Genomic DNA, 15,541 nt, shown 5'->3' with positions numbered 1-15,541 from the left:
TTGATCCCATGCTTATTCAGTTCCAGTCCAGCTAAAGTTGGTGAGCTCCCATTAGCTCAGGCACACTGTCACAATGGGTGGACTAACCCTTCACGGTTCTGACTTCTTGCTCATATTCTCCCTTGTTCTGCTCTTCAACTGGACCTTGGGAGCTCAGTACAGTGCTCTGATGTGGTTTTCTGTCTCTATCTCCATCTGTTGCCTGATGAAGGTTCTACTGTGAATTCAAGATAGTTACCAGTGACTATGGGACAAGGCCAGTTCAGGCACCATCTCCTCCACTGCTCAGGGTCCTAGCTGGGGTTATCCCCGTGGACTCCTGGGAACCTCCCTAGAGCCAAGTCTCTTACCAACCCCAAAATGGCTCCCTCAATTAAGATATCTCCTTTCCTATTCCCATATCCGTCTTTCCTCCATCTCAACCATTCCACTTCCCCAAGCTCTCCCCAGTCCTCCCTTTATCCCTTCTCTTTCCCCTTTCCCCTTCCTCCCACCCCCTACCCCCATACTCAGAACTTTTGTCTGGCCATCTTGTCTGCTTCCAGTTTTCAGGAGGATCTATATATGTTTGTCTTTGGGTTCACTTTTTTACTTAGCTTCTCTACAATCATGAACTATAGGCTCAATATTACTTGTTTATGGCTAGAATCCACTAATAAGTGAGCAGCAACACTTTAATACAGTTTCCTATGTTATAGGAATATATATACCAATCATATAACTATCTGTGTTGCCACTGTATAACTGTAATTCTGTTACTACACTGATTATAATGTCAATATCTGTGTTTGCCTGTGGTCTTAGGTGACCCTTGTAGAAGAGTGATTTGCCCCTAAAGGGGTTGAGACCAAAAAGGTGTTCATCATGGTCCTATATAAATTTTATTATCTTTGTGTTTTTTTTTCTTATGAAATATTTTAAGAGGGTAAGAATTCAGGGTCAGGATAATTGTCAAGTGACACACATTAGAAACAACTCAATAAAGCACAAACAAAAAAAGAATAAGAAAGTAGAATACGTGTACATTTTTGACTTTGCAATGAGACTTTAAAAATTGATCACTTGCCGTTGACTGATGACAAGAAATCAGATCATGACCGTAAAGATTGGCGGGGAAGAAAGAGCAGCACTTAATCAGCTTTCCTAAATGAACTGACCTCTGGGCAGCCAAGGGGTAAACAGGGGAGGCATCGCTTCCTAACAGACTCCAATCTGATTAACGAAAACAGAGTCTGAGCGTTAGGAGAACCAGCACATGGTGACTGCAACAAATCAGGAGATCTGGTCAATAGCAATACCACAAACAAGAGTGTGGCCAGGCATTACCTGCCCCTCAGCAAGCGAACAGCATTTGTTGTCCTGCCAGAAAGATCAAACCCAAGTCTGATTGAGCCCTCAGAACCTGCTGCCATTTTTAAAGAAATCCAGGGGACAGAGGAATGTATTGACCTCCACCATGAGTGTGCGATTAGCAACATCCAGATGGTAGGAAGTGCTAGGAGCCAGACTCAGAACACTAAACAGAGAAATTAGAAAGAGAAGAAAAGGATGGAGGGAAACTCTAAAGTAGGGAAAAGATTGAAGGCCAAAATGACAGTTCTTAAGTGGGTGAGAATAAGCACTATTGTGCTAAGGACTATGACTTGGTGATACCTGACTATCAGAAAGATCAGAAGATGCTTTTCGGAGGGAGAGGGGCCTGAGATTGGTCTGTCCTGGGTAGTAGGCAAAATGCTACTCTGTAGCTGTCACAATTTATTTGCATTTCCTCATGGCCTGTGAGTTGAGAGAGCCTCGGTAGTGATATTTAATTGCTCTATCTCTCTTTGCTATAGACTCTGGTCAGGAGGGATATTTTCTTTGTGTTGATATCTAGATGGATCCTATTGATGACCCTGGGAATAGCAGTGAACTAGAAATATGAAGGGTGAGTGCACTTCATTTATCACTACAATATCAAATTTATATCCACATGAATGTACAGCCTAAACATGTAAGCATTCATTATGTACAATAGTTATTAATTTTTTCAATAATAACTCCCTATACCATCAGGGACTCAAAGAGAGACTAGAATATATAATGATGCCTCCATGTATGCCATTATAAGAAAGCAATTATTCGTGCTGGGAAAAGACATTCTGCTGCAGTATTTGGTTGAAAGTACACCCTACAATAATTATCATGTCATCTATGTGGTGTAAGTAAGCACAACAATCTCTGGTTTGCCATAGTTTATCTTGGTGAAATATAGACAGGTTTACTCTTTTAAAGATATTTAGCAGGAGTTGGGGGAAATACTTTGTATTTCTTTCCATTTGAAGACGTGTTTATCACACTTGTGGTAGTTGCAAGCATAAACCAAAACTGCAGATGAATTTTGGAAATCAATGATGTTGTTCCTGATATGGGGAATAAGACAAATTGGAAGTGGTCCTTTCTGTCCCTCCAGACACTCATCAAATAACCACACAGATAATGTTAAATGCTCACCTTATGTAAGGCTTGTTTTTAGCTAGCTCAAGCTCTTACAAGTTAAATAAGCCATTTCTATTTATCTATGTGCTTCCCTGAGGTTGTTTATGTCATCTACATACTTAGTACCCTTCTTACCCTTCATACTCGCCATCTCATGGCATCTCTCTAAGTCAGCTCTTATTTTTTTCAGCATTGTCTCTGCTTTGAACCTCCTTCCTAGTCATCAGTCAATCAGTGTATTATTAGCAATGAATGTAATATATCTTCATAAGAAGGCTTATTCCACAGCATCAAATAATTGATATAAACTGTCATGAGAAAGCACTCATTGCATAGGAACATTTAATATGACGTTTTCGATTGTATAGTGCTTTTGGGAGTAGTTGTCCAGTCATGGGTAGTGCAATGACACATCTCTAGGGTACAGATACATTGGCAGGGGCAACCTGAAGGAGAAATTGAAACAGAGTGGTCTTTTTCCCATTCATATGCTGTGCCAGGTGTAATGCTGGGTGGATTCATGGAATCATCTGGGGCATAATTCTCAGTGAATAGCCACATTGGCAATATAGATACTACTACTCGTAAGAAGAGATATATTTTGGTGTGAGTTGTCAGTGGTGAGACCACAAGTGTAAGCTGTGGATAGGAAAAAGAAAGGCACATGAATCTGGGATTTGTTTTGGCATCTGACATAGTGAGCAAATTGGATAAAGGAGGAGAAATGGAGATGTTGGACTTTTTTGTTTTTTTGGCAGAATAATAAGAGGGTAGAGAGTATAGCAACAATACAGAACAGCATTAGGGATACCTGAAACTAGACCACATGGTAAGAATCATGCAGTAAATAGGAAGCACATGTTCTTCCAAAAAAAATCCCAAAAAGTCACTATGTAAGTACTCTTTCATACAAAAGAAAATCTATGTGACAGCATTTAGGTATAGGTATTATTTAGGATCAGATGTGTGATACAATGGTAATCAGAGATAATTCAACATAAAATATTCTGTTGTTATGAAAAAGCTTCAAATAAGAGAATGAGACTCTCACAGGCTATTTTGTATAGCTGTGCTACAAAGGGGCAAACAAGATCAGTCTTAGGGCTGTGGAAGCCCAGAAACCGAGAAATGTAACTATTTCATTCCCCTTGAGACATACTGTGCATAAACTCTTATAGTACAATGTATATCATACTCGGATGGACTGGTTCCTGTGACTCATTGGGGATATTTTTCCATTAACAGTGGATTCCTTATGGAAATCAGAAGCTAAAGAATGTTAGAGGTTGAGCCAGAATTCTGGGGTAGATATTAAGGGAAGCTATGTATGATGCACAGTTGATTGGGTTGATTGTGTTCACAGTAAGGGTTTTGAGATTGTCATGGATGTTTAGGAGCCTTGCTGAGGCTTATGTCCAGCAAGATCTTTAAAATATTGAAAGTCTTTGCATTTGAAGTGTGACAGAAAAGCATGTAAATAGTCTCAATAAAGAACAATTGCATCTTTGATGATATGGTAGATTGCATAAGTCCATCTTATATACTAGAAGGAAAGTTGTTAAGAATATTCTTGAGGCTAAGTTACTAAGCAAAGATAATAAAACAATGCCTAATTCTATAGTAAATAACTTCTAGGAAGCTTCAAAGCCTCATGAACATTACAGAGAGCATCTATGATAAAGAAATATAGGCAAAGATAATCATGCTTATTTGATGTGGAATTTCCCTCTGTATATTATTATTATGCTTTGTTGCCATTGGTTAATCAAGAATCTGCTTGAGGCCTATAGCAAGGCACAGTACTATCAGGCGGGAAATCTGATATATAGAGAGAGTAATTAGAGTCATAGAGATACCATGTAGCTGCTGAAGGAGACAGACACCCAGGAAACCTACCAGTAAAGCATGAGCCTTGTGGTAAAATATAAAATAATAGAAATGCCTTAATTTAAGATGTAAGAATTAGTGAATAAGAAGCACAAGCTAATAGGCCAAGCAGTGTTGTAATTAATACAGTTTCTGTGTGATTATTTTAGATCTGTGAAGCCAGGAAATGAATGAGCAGTCTCCACCAACAGAATGGCAGCCAAGTGAGCAACTGCATCCACATAAAAACTGCAAGAACTTTGGAATAAATTCCAGGCACAAAAGAACAGAGTTAAGCACAGCTTATTGGTAGCTGCAAATTTTCAGATAGGTTTTCTCTACTGGCTATGGCAGGGGCACTGTGACTCTTTTAAAAGAAGGCTTACTTACTCAGTGTAAGAAAAAGGCAGCTTCCTGGTTCATACTTTCAGCAAAAACTCTGGCTCTATCAGGAGGCCAAGCACTTGAATGGGGTTTTGGGGCAGCATGCTCCAAGTTGCTCGGTGACAGCTTGGACCAACTGCTAACCAGAGTTGAGGTGGTGAGTGTGGCCTGCTTCTGGTGGTCCCAGAGATGGCTGGGAGTCTTTGATGGAGTTGAAGAATAGATTGTTATAATTATACTTTTCTTAGTTATCATAGAAGATAAAGTAGATATAAATATTGTCAGTGTAATTCCTGCTGGATACCTGTTTTGTTATAAGTAATTTTACTGTATTAAAGTTAATATTTTTCTTTTTATTTAGTCAGAAAACAGTAGGTGAAGTGTGATTCCCCTCTGTATGCTTTGAATGTTTTATTACTATTGGTTAATAAAGAAGCCACTTTGGGCCTCTATCAAAACACATTATAGCCAGGCAAGAGATCTGATATATATAGAGAGAGTAGGCAGAGTTAGAGAGATGCCATGTAGCCCCCAAAGTAGACAAACAACCAAGAACCTTACCAGTAAACCACAAGCCTCATGGCAAAATAAAAAGTAATAGAAATGGGTTAATTTAAGATATAAGAGCTACATCTAGAAATATGCTATAGACATTGACCAAACAGCCTTGCAATTAATATAGTTTCATATAGGTATGGGCAGCCAGGAATGAACAAGCAATCTCCATTCACACTTATCCTTGATGTGGGCATTTATGCTTCCATAGTAATATGTTATTCCTCTCTTCTGTGGAAAGGAATGCTGGGAAGAGGATGATGTGCAGAGCGTGGGCTTTCAATAGCATCCAGGTATGTTGAATTGAGAGACAACAGATTCTACAACAGTGCCAATGTATGGACTTTCATTTAAATTAGGTCATACTAAAAAGAGTTCATTCCACTGTTCTAGTTTATTTATTTATTTATTTATTTTTACACAGGGATGATCTGTTAGGGAGAAGCCAGTCTTAATTTGATTCTTATGTACTCATACATGAGCTTGATTAAAAATATCCCAGCAGGTCTTTTCAGAAACTCCATTATTTTAACAACCTGAAGTGTGACTTTTATGGCTTAGAGAGGTGTATGCTGTGGGTCATTTGGAAGTTCTAAAGAAATGCTGTAGCATCAAACTATGAGGTAAGTACAAAGCACGCACTGTGGGGAGACAGAACACATGGTGATGGAAAACTTTAAATGGAGAGGGTCTGTATTAGAGAGCATATGGTTTATTGGATTTTCCATCATTTAATCATGGTATTATACTTACCGATAAAGTATATAATTATACAGTATTAAAGGGCTAAGAATTTATTATGCCTGCACTGTGATATCTCACATGTTTAATTTCAGCACTTGGGAGTCAGATATAGGCGGATCTGTGATTTCTTGCCCAGCCTGGTCTACAGAATGAGTTCCAGAATAGCCAGGGCTACACAGCAAAATTCTGTCTGTCAATTTCTCTTGTACAATGAAAGTATAAACAAAAATCAATAAAGAATTTACCATGTCATATTTTATTAATAATTGTTATTCATTGTTATGTAAAAGTGAGTAGTTGATTGAATCATATATTTGCAACAAAAGAATTAACCTTAGAAAATAGTACTAATAGTTTGTTCACACCTCTGACCAGTTTACTGGAATGCTCACTTCACTCAGATCTCAAATTATTCCAAGAATCAGGCCATCTTACAATTTCCTTACATCATTTTCAACGTGAGATGACTTAAGTAATAAGTGAATAGATGAGCCTTGGATGTTCTTATTCTGTCCACATGGTCTTTCATTATGGAATGGAGCTTAGTGTATTTTCTCTGTTGTGAATCCATTTTCTATGAATTAAAGTATTTGCTTTGGGGAGAATGTTTCCTGGACTATGAGTGTTTCATTCATTTACCTCCCCAAAGAATCTCATGAATTTAAGTGTTTGAAAAGGCTTCTTAAAATTGCCTTTTTATAAACATAGAAATGATTATTGTGGTATTTGGATCTGTTCAGTGGAGATGCTGGCTCTCATGGCAAAGAATATCTTGCCCTGCAGTTGCCCCAATTAATTGCCATTGTTGGGTTGAGTTTTTCTTCATTCATGTGCCTGAATTCCATCTGTAACCCTAGTAAGCACACTGATTCTCAAAGGAGAATTTTAAAGCAATTTTCTTTTAGTTGTAAGAATGCGATTCTTTCTTCATGTTTCACCAGGGAAAGATAAATAGCAGGAAAGTATGTCAAGGTGCAGTTTATTCTTATATTTTGAAAAAATATCTCTTTATTTTTGAAATTATTATATTATTACATAGTTTAACCTGATGATTTCTTCCTCTAAATCCTCCTACACATCCCACCTTGCTCTCATTCAAATTCTTGTCCTTTAAAAATGATATTTCATGTTTCATGGACATAACAGCATAACTGTATATACACAGTTCTTAATAACTAAAGAAACCATGCTCCATGCTAGGTTGTCTACTGTTATATCTTAGGTTTTCAGTGCTGATTATTAAGTATTGATTGATAACCATTTGCTTGTGTGCTCCTCTTGTTAAAATAAAATTTCTCTTTTTTTTAATCTTCTGGGTGAGTAACATTTCATCCAGTATTCTTTGCTTTACCTCATATGAAAGAAAAGATTTGTCTTTTGAGCATTGCTGCTGGCAATCATCTAAGGCTCATGTGAAACTCTAGATGGTACCAGTGTACCTCAAATTTTCATAAGTGTATTCTTCAGTTAATTGAAACCAAACCTCCTCTTATTCTTTCCCTTATTTCTTGTCAGGGTTGACAACTGTAGAAATATATCAAGTTAGACCCATCAAGGAGAGAGGACACATAGGACATTTATCTTCTCTCAATAAAATCTATGGTTGCACACCTTAGAAAGTATTGCTTTTATTAATGCTTTAGGGAATAATATTAAGATATCTGATATTTGTGTATTTTTATAATTAGACCTACATTTTGGTATATGATCTGCTTCTTTGTTTAAGTGTATTTAAAAATTGAAGCTATAATATAATTCCGTCATTTTCCCTTTCCCTTTCTCTTTCCAAACCTTCCCATATAATGATAATTTTTCACTTTTAGATTTATTGCCTTTTTCATTGATTGTTCTTACATAAAAACACACATACACACACTTCCCTAAATAAATACAAAAATCATCTATATGTGTTATGTAAGTGAAACTCAAATTTTACTGTGTTATCTAATTATGACAGAACATTTGAGAAACTTTTTGCCTAGTATATCCTTTGGCAATTTATAGGATAAGTTAAATGATTATTAGTAAATGACATCTTAAGCCCTTAATTTATCTCAGATATGTTGCATTTATATGTGTGTGTGTGTGTTGTGTCATATTTCAGCATGTCTGAAATCAGGAAGTGTGAGTGGATTAACCTTGTTCTTATTCTCAGGACAGTTTCATCAATACTGGATTTATTATGGTTTTCTACATATTTTAGAAAAATGTTGATCATTGCAAGAAAAGAATGGCACATATGGAGATCTGTATGCCCACTGTGGGTAATCTCTATATTGCCTGTGAATATTGCAGTTATAAAACTATTGAAACTACTTGTCTAAGAATTTGGAATTTTCTAAACCTTATGTAGATCTTACTAATCATATGAAAATGATTTTCTGTTTAAGTATACATGTTTTTACAGTTTCTCAATATTTATTGTTAAACATTTTCCTATTTTATGATCCTGATGTAGGGTCTCACAAGCTGGCTCATGATAATCTCAGACTCAGGCATAGAGGAACTGCTTATCCCCAACTTCTGAGAAGGTTTCACTGAAGACACACTCACCACACCTAACTAGTGGTACTGTAAGTCTTGTTTTATTTTCCCCTTTTCTTTCCAATTACTAATTTTTTGCATGTAACATTCCATTAAATTTTTATGTTTTCATGTAGTAGTATGTTTGCTAGCTATATTTATAAATACATAATATATCTATCTAGCTATCTATTTATCTTACAATTTCTGTAGATTTTACATCCTATTCATTTTAATTAGATACAGTTTATATTTCTTGCTATAGAAACAGTTAGTGTTCCTAAGGACAATGTCCAGTAAATGCTTTGTGAAGTGGCCTCCACTTGCATCTTTTTCTTTTTAACTTTTGGGGAAGTCTGAACCTCTGAGGATTGTAGAAATTATTTCGATTTAATTTCATAAAATTCAAGTTCAATGCATGTCTTGATTTTGTGAATACGTTCTTCTTGGATTTATGTTTTTAAAATAAATATAAAGGTTTTATACATTTATATGAATTTTTGTCATTTTCATCCCATTTTTTTCTATCTTGTTCTACTTCTCCACTGAAACTGTTTCTTAGCTCACTTTGCTATATAGTTCCTTTTTATATTTAAAAATACAAGAATTTAAAAAATATTTGCATATTTGCACTTCACTGTCTCTCAAACTCTTACTGTATAGTCCTCACCCCACTCTTAAATTCGTTACCTCCTAATTCATTATTTTTATTATGTATTACACAGACAAATATATTCACACACACACACACACACTAGTGTATAAATATAACCTATTGATTCCTGGCTCTAAAATTTTCTGTGGATTTAACAACAAAAATGCTAATGATGTTAGATATTATAATATTTTATGAAAATGGTGGTAAGGGCCTCTATGTTACATGGACTCACTAACCCTGTCATGTTTGTGGTTTTTCAGTATTAGGAGTGCTTCACCTATTTTTAAGGAAGACTTGACTTCAATCAGGTAGATAATAGTTATGGATAAGATATATGAGCCAGTATTTCACCTTTAGTCAAATCTATCCATGCTGTTCATTGTCATTCAAAGGTATCATGATTAAATTATACAATTGAATCCTTTTCTTCCTAGACAGCTTTCTTAACAACTTCATGGTTTCTGATAGCTATTCCTCAGTCCTCAATTTTATGTAGTTACTGTCCATATTTTTATAGTTCCATAACAAAAACACATTGTTTCAGTATAGGGACTTAACTTCCACTTCTTTGGAGCAACCAAGGTCACCACTAACAGATCTTAGTTGTCTACTGGGCTTGCTTATCAACAATTTGAATGGAGTTTTCTCCTGACTGGCTTTGATATTCTTCTTAGGTAGTCATGGCCCCCGCTGGACAGATTATATTCCAAAATGTGTGCAATTTTCTGTTATCTATACACAGAATTCATATGTAGTAGACCATCTTGAGAGAATGTAAAATATTGATTCCTTGTCATTTTGACCATCCTTAGTGTTTCTAATTATTTATTTTTAAATTTATCTCTTGAATACTAATAGAACTGCTTTGAAAAATGACAAATTGTGGAACAGACACATAAAATAAATCTCACACTAGCTCGGAATTGAGAAATAGATGGTTATTTAGGGGTAAACTCACAAATCAGAATTCTCTGCTTGAATGGAAAACAGAGATCGAATCCAGCAATCCGGCAGCCCATCAATCCAGCAATCCAAAAGAGCAGCCAGGGATGAAAGAAAGGGGCAGAAGCAGGCTCTGCATCAGCATTTATAGTGTAAGAGGCTACACCCCAGTAGGTGGGCAACCACAAGCTCTAAGATGTCCTACAGCAACAAATCATAATATTATGTATGTAGTTCTCATATTTATTTTTTAAATTTAGAGTGTTGGAGTATTTTATATTTTCTGATCAATTAACTCATCCAATGTGATGTTTAAAAATACTTGAGTCTCTTGATTGAGCTATTTTTTAATTTTAAGTAGTTAGTACCTGCTTTGTATTTTAACTTTTTACTTCATTTTTGTCTATTATTATTTGGTAGTTGCTGTTTTATTTGGTATCATTTTATGATTATTTATGATAGATTAGAGACATTATACTTGGAAAATGAGCTAGCAGAGTGAAAGATTTTAAGAGACAGGTGGTGATGTACACATGGGACTTGTATTCACACTATCTTTACTTATTTTTGGTCTTCTCCCAACACCTTAACTCATTGGCAAATATTGTTCCAGAAAAGTCCTGAATTAGTGTCACCATTCCTGTTTGAGTATACAATTTATTTAAGAAAAATACATCATTTTGTTAATTGTAATATTTTTTCAGTCATTTCTTCCTCCATATTACCAATTCCTATATTAATGTTACAATTAATTTGTTGTTTTAGTATCTAGATATGTATTGGCATATGCGATTTGCAGTGTACTTTATGTGTCGTTGATTGAGGAACTCAATTTTCTTATTGTATCCACTTGTTCAAAAGTTTTTGAAAATGACTATCTCATCTGCACATATCAGAAGTTTTAGGAATTAAACAATGTTTTACACACACACACACAAACACACAATCCCATTATAATATCCAAATTGGTCTACCAATCTAACAGGCAAGTGAGATCTAGGATCCATGACAGACTCTGGCTCAACAAAAATAAGCTATAATTGAATGGAGGATGAACCATGATATTGACCTTGTGTCTATACAACTGAGCACATATAGCAGAACCCTTACACACACAAACACACAAAAATGTACTTAAGTATTCATTTGGTACACCTAATTTCATTTCACTTATCTATATTTAACTATATATAATATTCAAAGACTTCATTATAACTAATTTGTTTTAAGTTTTGAAATATGAGTGAAAATTCATATTCTCTTTCTATCTGATTATTGTGTCAGTCTTGGCTATCTTACGGCAGTTTCTTTTGAAGTTTAAATGAGTTTGACTGTAGACCTTAATGTAATGTATCTTCACCATGTGGTGGGATAATTTTAGTCTCTAAATAGCTTTGAAAATTATTGGCTTCTAATGTCAATGTATTGTTATATTTTAAATATAAATGCATGTTACTAATAATCATAAATACATGGTTATAGCTTTGGGAGTATTCTCATTTATTTATCCATGTTTTGTTCTTTAACTTATGTCATTTATTTCTCATAGAGCATCTGATTGTGCTGTTCAGTAAGGTTCCTGTTCAAGCAGTAAAGCCCTGATTCCTCTCTGCATCTCAAGAACTTGACACTGATGGAGACCCCTTCCCTGAATTTATGGTATTGTAGAATCACTTGCTTCCTGATTTCATTTCAGATTATTGGTTACTCATGTAAATAATTAGATTGAAGTCTATCTTTTATTTTATTTTGAAATTAGTTAGTTATTTAACCTAAGTAAATTTTTTTAGATTACTGAGTACTTTAATTTACACAATGTTATGACCATTTTTCATAAATTGTAAAATGTTGTTTGCCTTGAGGACTGGACATCTAAGAACAAGAATGTAGTAAGAATTGTAGTTTGTTCATTCCAGGCTACCTGGCTAGCTTATACCAGAAATAATCACACAGAAACTATACTAATTAAAACACTACTTGGCCCACTAGCTCTAGTTTCTTTTTGACTAATTCTTGCATCTTCATTTAACCCATGTTGATTAATCTGTATATCACTATGAGGTCATGTCCAACCAGCAAAATTTCAGCCTGTCTATCTCCAGGGGCAGGTCCATGGTGTCTCCCTGACTCTTGCTTTCTTGATCCCAGCATACAGTCAAACTTTCCCTGCCTAGTTCTGTTCTTCCCTGCCATAGGCTCAAAGAAATTCTTTATTCATTAACCAATAAAAGCAACACATAGACAGAAGGACCTCCCACACCACAAGAAACTTGTAGTGTTTATTTTCCCCAGAAACTGCTTTGAGGAAACCTTCCAGTACAATGTGAGATGGAGATGGGAAGGCAATATTCCTGGTTACTATTCAACATGCAGAAGTGCTGTCTCTTAAGATTCTGTTCATGTGCTGCTTCCATACATATTTTCTACACGTGGTAATGTTTTAATTGTTTATTATCCCATATTTTTCCATTTTATTGTCACTAAACATGTGGACTGTAATTTTCTTCCATTTTTCAGTTTTAACCATTTTATTATCAGATAGACTCCAAGGAAATAAAAGTAGCTCAAACTTTTTTTTACCAAATTATCAGTATTCACGAGGGAAATTCTGCTGAGTAGTCAGGAAATGAAACAGAGCAACAATAAGATGAACTTAGAAGGGGATACAGACTAGCTGAGCCTCTATTACTCTCCTCAAATTGACCAGTAGACAAGTTTTCATTTGTGGGGTGATGAATAATACACATGGGGGTTTGTGTAATCAGGGCACTTGTTTTTTTTTGGGGGGGGGGAGAGGAAGTTCTATATCTGTTATTGAGTACAATGAGATATTCTAGTAGTGACAAAAATAGGAAAAATTTGAAAAAGCCCTGAAATCATGGAATTCAATTTGTAGATTCCTGGGACTGTCAGCAATGATTGTTTGCATTAACCTAGTCATGTTTGAATGGAGTTCAAAAAAGGGAACCTAAGTATTTATGAAATTCTTTCTTTCTTTCACTCTCTCTCTCACCTTGATACCATAAGAAACTAAAATAACATCACAATATGTTTTAAGTAGATTTTATTTAGTGGAATCACCTTTCAGATGTACATGTATCATACACCTGAGATGCTAACTGAACACTGAAAACTAGTATAGCCTACATTATTATCCACCATACCAAATCCAGCTCAGTGATTTTCATGCTTATAACAATAACTCCCTCCCTTAGAACTGCTTTTCTCTTTTCTTATTGACATCACACCTTGATTTTACCACTGGTTAAAATAAAGTGTATGAGCAGAAACACACAAGCATTTTAAGAGGTTTAAGCAATTAACAATTTAGAACTAGTTCCATACAAATGGCATAATCTTGTGTATGTGAAAAAATATATGCCATGCACATATAGTGACATAGGATTGCCAAAGAAGAATGAGCATTCCTTATTTGAGCTGGAAAAACACAGACTCAAACACTAGAAAGGATTGCCAGAGCACACCACACATCTTGTTCACACCCCTTTCTTTGTAGAAAATAAGATGTCATAGTACATTTTGCAAAGCCTATGAAGTATACCCTAAATTCAAGGGTTATCCATAAAACATCTGGATTTTTATAATGGTGTGATTTTTCTCCATACAATATTCCTATTTTGAATGAGAAATCTTGATAGTTTCTATGTTCTTAAATGTGGTGAAACGGATATAAGAGCCAGACTCTCACTTCTGTGTTTTGTTCAATAAGTTTTGGGTGCTTCTGTTTTGTGTACTTAGAATTTAGAAGTCCCATCTTGCCTCGAGGGTAATCAAGACATCATTCACATCAAATGAAATGAATGTGTCTACTTAGTTTTAATTTTTTTTAAATGAAAAAAAGAAAGCATCTTTATTTATTTATTTATTTATTTATTTTTATTAAAAATTTCTGCCTCTTCCCCGCCTCCCTTTTCCCTCCCCCTCCCCCCAATTCCCACCCCCATCCCCTATCCCTCCCTCTCCAGTCCAAAGAGCAGTCAGGGTTCCCTGCCCTGTGGGAAGTCCAAGGTCCTCCCCTATCCATCCAGGTCTAGGAAGGTGAGCATCCAAACAGGCTAGTCCCCCACAAAGCCAGTACATGCAGTAAGATCAAAACCCAGTGTCATTGTCCTTGGCTTCTCAGCAGCCCTCATTGTCCACCATGTTCAGAGAGTCCGGTTTTATCCCATGCTTTTTCAGTCCCAGTCCAGCTGGCCTTGTTGAGCTCCCATTATATCAGCCCCACCGTCTTAGTGGGTGGGTGCACCCCTCGCGAGCCTGACTTCCTTGCTCATGTTCTCCCTCCTTCTGTTCCTCATTTAGACCTTGGACGCTCAGTCCAGTGTTCCAATGTGAGTCTCTGTCTCTATCTCCATCCATTGCCAGATGAAGGTTCTATGGTGATATGCAAGATATTCATTAGTATGACTATAGGATTGGGCCATTTCAGACTCTCTCTCCTCAGGTGCCCAAGGACCTAGCTTGGGACATCTCTCTGGACCCCTGGGAACCCCTCCAAAGTCAAGACTCTTGCCAACCCTAAAATGGCTCCCTTAATTAAGATATATACTTCTCTGCTCCCATATCCACCCTTCCTTTATTCCAACCATCCCATTCCCCCAAGCTCTCCCAATCCTCCCCTTCTCACTTTTCTCTCCCCATCTCCCCTTTCCTCCATCCCATCCCACCCCCCAGTTCCCAATTTTTGCCCAGCAATCTTGTCTTCTTCCAATATCCAGGAGGATAACTATATGTTTTTCTTTGGGTTCACCTTCTTATTTAGCTTCTCTAGGATCACGAATTATAGGCTCAATGTCCTTTATTTATGGCTAGAAACCAATTATGAGTGAGTACATCCCATGTTCATCTTTTTGGGTCTGGGTTACCTCACTCAGGATAGTGTTTTCTATTTCCATCCATTTGCATGCAAAATTCAAGATGTCATTGTTTTTTACCACTAAGTAGTACTCTAATATGTATATATTCCACATTTTCTTCATCCATTCTTCCATTGAAGGGCATCTAGGTTGTTTCCAGGTTCTGGCTATTACAAATAATGCTGCTAGACATGTTCTGGAGCAGACAGAAATTGCAATAAAAAAGAGAACATTGAACCCCACACTGGAAAAATGAGTTCTGTTTCCCAAGATGTAGTATGGATAAAGGGCCAACTACTCAGCATTCCTAGGAAGGCTCCTAAGTAAACAGGACTCATTATGGTCTGCAAGTTTGTAGAACAGGTCCGCCAAGAAGCTGTGAATCACCAACCATCACATGATCTTCCTTCTTCCTCAGACTGCAGCATAGTATTAGAGGTTCAAGAGTGCAGTCTCAGTAGTTACACTTAGACCCATCTGTGGTGGTAGGAAAAATATGGTTTCTTTTCATTAC

At 36.2% G+C, this 15,541-nt stretch overlaps 1 long non-coding RNA gene across 2 annotated transcripts in view; it reads left to right on the top strand.

Moving 5' to 3' along the window:
- The first annotated feature begins 5,538 nt into the window (after positions 1-5,538).
- Positions 5,539-15,541, top strand: part of LOC130865383 (uncharacterized) — a 44,956-nt gene continuing 34,953 nt past the window's right edge. The window contains exons 1-4 of one of the 2 annotated variants that reach the window (XR_009056121.1): positions 5,539-5,576; positions 8,486-8,600; positions 9,469-9,516; positions 11,700-11,809. This is a non-coding gene — a long non-coding RNA (uncharacterized LOC130865383). Of the gene's footprint in view, positions 5,907-8,485; positions 8,601-9,468; positions 9,517-11,699; positions 11,810-15,541 lie in introns of both variants that reach the window. The other variant, XR_009056120.1, reaches the window with a different exon arrangement.

The sequence above is a fragment of the Chionomys nivalis genome, chromosome 23 (assembly GCF_950005125.1).
Source record: "Chionomys nivalis chromosome 23, mChiNiv1.1, whole genome shotgun sequence".
NCBI lineage: Eukaryota > Metazoa > Chordata > Mammalia > Rodentia > Cricetidae > Chionomys > Chionomys nivalis.
This window is presented reverse-complemented; position numbering and strand designations above follow the sequence as displayed.